Raw genomic sequence first — 5,547 nt, 5'->3', positions numbered from 1 at the left:
GAAGAGGTTTAGTGTCTGGCAGATTTGTCAGGACCTACTGTAGTGCTGGCACTTGGTAAGTATTCAGTAAACATTTGTGGAAGAAAATGGGAGTGAATATGGAGAATATCACATTAAAATTGGATAGAAAGGGCTAAGGATGTAGTGTAGTGGTACAGCACTTACTTAGCATGCATGAGGCCTTAGGTTCAATCCTCAGCACCACCAAAAACAGTGGAAAAATGTTAGAATTAGAAATTACCATATGTACATGTTTATTTTGACCTGAAATACAAGGCCAGGAATGATAGTGACTTGCTCAAAATCACATGACTAGGTGAAGAGAGAGCTAGGACAACCCTCCAAGACCTTCCCTTCAATTCATTCATCAAGGAGATTATCATTTATTTCTCCTTGCTTTGGCTTGAATATGGGTAAAGTCCCCCATGTGTTAAAGGCTTGGTTGCCAGCTTGTTGAGAGGTGCTGTAAACCTTCAAGAAGAGAGGCCTTGGGGAAGATCCTTACTTAAGTCGTGGGAGGCATCGCCTTGCAGGGAATTGTGGGACCCCAGCTCATCCTCTTACACTCTGCCTTTTGGTTCATGACTTGAATAGTTTGCTCCACCATAATCCCCCCCAGTGCTGACATTTGGCATCTTTACCAGAGGCCATGACAATGGGAGTAGCAAAACCTAGACCGAAATCTCTAGCACTGCGAGCTATATAAACCTTTCCTCTTTATTAATTGCCTGAGGTATTTAATTATAATAACTGCTTTTGGTTCAGAGTATATGAGATAACAGTTTTTTTACTGACCCGACCCTCCCTGTGCCTCTCTATATAGCTGAAATCTATTCATTCCTCTGCATCCCTCTTACCATTACTCTAGGCCAAACCGTGATCACTTCTGGCTTGGAATTCAAGAGTTTCCCAAGTCGCTCAGTTCTGCTTTCTCCAGCCCCTTCTGCAGAGAGGTACTAGAGTGATGTTTTAAAAGTGTTCATGATAGCCAGGAATCCTCCTTCAAGCCCATCAGTAGTATCCTGAACACAAGCACAGTCACTCCTCACATCATGTGACCCCTGTCTTCCCCTCCAAGTCCTGCTACATTCTTTCTTTCACTAATCAGACTCCATCCACACTGACCTTATTTTTCTGTTGCTCAAACATTTCAAGTTTGCAGTTTGTTCTGCTTTGCACATTTCCTGGCTGATCTGCATATCCTTTTCACCTCTCCTGGCTCTCTTACGTCAAGTAACCCTCCATCTTCTCAAACACTCTCTGTCACGTTTTTCTATTTTGGTGATTTTATGGCACATACCACTCTCTGAAATCATCTTCTTCACTTGTTTTCTTGCATATTATCTGTCAAATCATGCCATAATGTGAGTAATGTGAAAATAGGGACTCTATCTTCTACACATTATGTGGCCAGCACTGAAGCCAGCCCCACATATCTTTACTGAACTTGTTGAATGAATGAGAGTTTGTGACCTCACCTATTTAATTAGAGTCCTACCATTGATTGGCTCCTGAAGGTAGTGGTAAAAAGAAAACACGTGCAAACATCCTAGAATATGCACTTCGATAAGAAGGGCACTTGGAAAAGCCAGCCATTCCTGAAATTGGCCCTCATCAGAATCATCAAGAGAGTTGGTAAAAATAGAGCATCTTGGGAATTACCCAACATCGACTAGATTAGAACATGCAGAGCTGAGCCAAGAAGCTACTATCAACAGAAAGTAGACCAGTTTGGAAAACCACTAGGTGATATGATTCAGAGCCAAGTACATGTTCTTACCTTTGACCTTGTATCTGCACTTCAGAGAAACAATCCTAACCACAGAGAAGACTTTGTGTGCAGAGATGTTTATCTCACTTTGTGAAAATTTAGAAACAACATAAATGTCCAAAAATAGAGAAGGTAATTGAGGAAATCATGATACAATCACTGGATGGATGTTACAAATTAATACCTGTGAGTATGTTTCTACACGGAAACATATGTTTTCATGCTAGAATGTAAAATTGCTTGTTTGGTATGATAGTGATTAAATGCACAACTCATATTGGAGGTGGACTGCATGGGCTGAAATCCTTACTGTAACCAAATATATGACCTTGGGCAGGTCACTAACTGTCTGTGTGTTTCAGTAGTCTCACCTTTAAAATGGAGCTAATTACAGCATCTGGCTAAAGGAGTCACAGTAAGAGCTAAATGAGTTAATGTAGGTCACATATTAGTCCTGAAAAAATATTAAATAGTACTATTATATGTTTATATGTAATAGAGAGAGACTAGAAGGAATCATATTAGGATGCTAAGAGCACTGATGCTGTTTGTTAGATATGAGTGATTTTTTTTCTGTGTTCTTTGTGAGGTCATTTTATTGTCTTTATAATTTATAAGGCGAGGTAGTTCTATTGTCTTTATAATTCATATGGCATAGCAATAGGTCTCTAGCAGTTGGAGTGGGTATCGGAGCAGAAACAAGGAAAATGAATCAAGAAATTTTTGCAAATATAAATTTTGTATTAAAATATGAAGTTAATTATAAGTATAGAAATCACTGACACATCGCCTGTTTACCCAAGCTTATATCAAGCTGTTAAGTGGCTGACCTTCATTTATAATTTGAAGCAGTCTGACTCTAGAAAATATGCATCTTACTCTGAACCACACTGTTTCTGCAAAAATGTATTTATATCACTTTTTCCCTCTTCTCTTGGCTCGACCTAACTGGGTGGCTGTTGGGTATTCATGTGTTGATTTAAATAATTGCCGAATGCCTGCCTACATCCAGGGGAACAACTCTGCCCTGGCCCTCTGGCCACTTTGCATGTATCTATAGAAACCACACAGGCTCAGGCTTGGACTTCTCTGAATCTTGGTAAAGTGTCTTGCAGTCCTCCAGAATCCCAGAGCTTGTGAAGAACTGCTCTGAGCCTCTCTCTGTCTCTGCCTCTGTCTCTCTCTCCCTCCTGCTCTTCCTCTTCCTCCACCTTCTCCTCCTTTTTCTTTTTCTCTTTCTTTTATGTGACACTGGAGATTGATCCCAGGGCCTTTACACTGAGCTGCATCCCCAGCCGTTTAAAATATTGAGACAGCGTCTCCCTAAGGTGGTTGGATTTTGGTTATATTTTGGAAGTGCCCTAGCCAGAAGGATTTCCTTCAACATTGGACATGGAATATGAAAGAAAAAGAGGAGTCAAGAGTGACCCTAATGGTTTTTTTAAACTACAATAAAAGAAAGAAAATAGATAAATTTAATTTCATCAAAGTTGAAAACTTTTATGCTTCAGAGCACACTGCCAGGAAAGCAGAAGGACAACCCATCAAAGAGAAAATGTTTGTAAATCGTATTGTTGACAAGAGAAGTAAATGTATACATAAACAGCTCTTATAATTCAATAACAAAAAGAAATTTTTTTTTTTGGTACCAGGGATCGAACTCTGGTCCTTGCGCTTGTGAGGCAGGTGGCAGAACCGCTGAGCTAAATCCCCGGCCCAAAAGGAGATATTTTGGAATTAAAATTCACAAACTATGTAATTTATTTATCTAAAGAATAAAGTTCAGTGACTCAGTATAATCACAGAGTTGTGCAACCATCACCACAATATGATTTTAGAATGTTTTCATCAAAATCAACCCTGTACCCACTGGTAATTACTCTCTACACCTATTCAAACTTCCTGTTTTCAAACCCTGACAACCACTAATCTACCCGCCGGTTCCACTGATTTTCCTCGTCAGGATATTTCATATGAACAGAAGCACATATTATGTGGGATTTGGGGTGACTGGCTCCTTTCACTTAGCATAATTTTTCAAGGTTCATCCAAATTGCACATTTATCAATACCTCCTTCCTTTTAATGGCCAAATAACATTTCATAGTATGGATACACCATATTTTGTTTATTCATTTATTGGTGAATAGTTATACTAGTTCCACTTTATGCTATGAATAATGCTGATGTGAACAATTTTTTTGTATTAATATATATTTTCAGTTCTCTTCAGGGTATACCTAGGAATGTCATATAGTAGGGTCATATGACAAATTTATTGAGGAACTAACAAACTAATTTCCACAATGGGTGAATCGTTTCACATTCCAATCAATGATATATTTATACCTTTGGCAACAATTATTATTTGACATTTTTATTATAGCTACAGTGGTGGGTGTGTTGACATATCATTGTAGTTTTTATTTGGATTTCTTAATGTCTAACAATGTTGGGGATCTTTTCAGGTGTTTGTCATTTGCATGTTTTCCTTGGAGAAGTGTCAAATTCTTTGCCCATTTCTTAATTGGGTTATTGGACTTTTTGTCAGATTGGGGACGGAACTCAGCCCCTGTACATTCTAGATGAAAGCTGTACCACTGACTGAACTATATCTGCAGCCCCTTTTAATTTTGACTTGTGAAAGTTCTTTGCATATATAGTACTTGTACATGTCCTTTGTCAACTATATGATTTACATTTTCTTTGATGGTTTGTCTTTTTGTTTTCATAGTAATAGCCTTTGAAATATGAAAGTTTTTAATTTTGATAAAAACAAATTCCATTTGTCTATTTTTCTTTTCTTGTTTGTGCTTTTGGTTTTATTTCTAAGAAAATATTGTCTAACCCAGGGTCATGAAGATTTATTCATTTTTTTATGTAGGTATTTTATGCCTTAGAGGTCTGTGGTTTAGACCTAATGTTTAGATCTGTATCCTACTTTGAGTTAATTTTCTGTATGATATAATGTAGGGGTCAATTTGGACCATCAAATTTTCAGTCTTTTGAAGGTGAATATGTAGTTGTTCTAGAAACACTTGTTGAAAACACTCTTCTTTCCTTATTGATTCATCTCATCACCCTTTTGGAAATCAATTGACCACAAATGTGAGGTTTTGTTTCTGGACTCACAATTCTGTTTGGTTGATTTGTATGTCTATCCTTATGCTATTACCACAAGGTTTTAATTTCTGTAGCTGTGTAGGAAGCTTGAAAATCAGGCAGTTCACTAGTTAGAGTTCTCTAACTTTTTTTTCCATGAGTGTTTTGGCTATTCTGGATCTCTTGTGTTTCCATATGAATTTTAATTTCAGTTTATTTATTCCATAAGAAAAAAAAGCCAGTTGGGATTTTGATAGAGATTACACTAGATTTTTAGATTGATTTGGAAAGTATTGCCATTGTAAGAATGTTATGCTTTAAAATTCATGAGCATGGAATGTGGTTCCATTTTCCTTAATTTCTATCCAAAACATTTTGTGCTTTTCAATATATAACACTTACACTTAATTTGTTAAGTTTATTCCTAAGTACTTTCTTCTCTATGGTGCCATTGCGAATAGAATTTCTTTCTTAAACTCATTTTTGGATTCTTCATGGCAAATGTATTAAAATTCAATTGAATTTTGTATGTTGACCTTTTATATCCCACCACATTGCTGCACTTATTTATTGGTTCTAATAGTTTCTAGTGGATTCCTTAATACTTCTTCTTCTTCTTCTTCTTTGGTGCTGGGAATCAAACTCAGGACTTCTCCCGTGTGAGGCAGGCGCGGC

This window comes from Heterocephalus glaber, unplaced genomic scaffold (assembly GCF_053883595.1).
Source record: "Heterocephalus glaber isolate CG9 unplaced genomic scaffold, H.glaber_assembly_v1.0 deba00000594, whole genome shotgun sequence".
NCBI lineage: Eukaryota > Metazoa > Chordata > Mammalia > Rodentia > Bathyergidae > Heterocephalus > Heterocephalus glaber.
The sequence above is the reverse complement of the archived record's forward strand: the minus strand, read 5'-3'. Positions refer to the sequence as shown.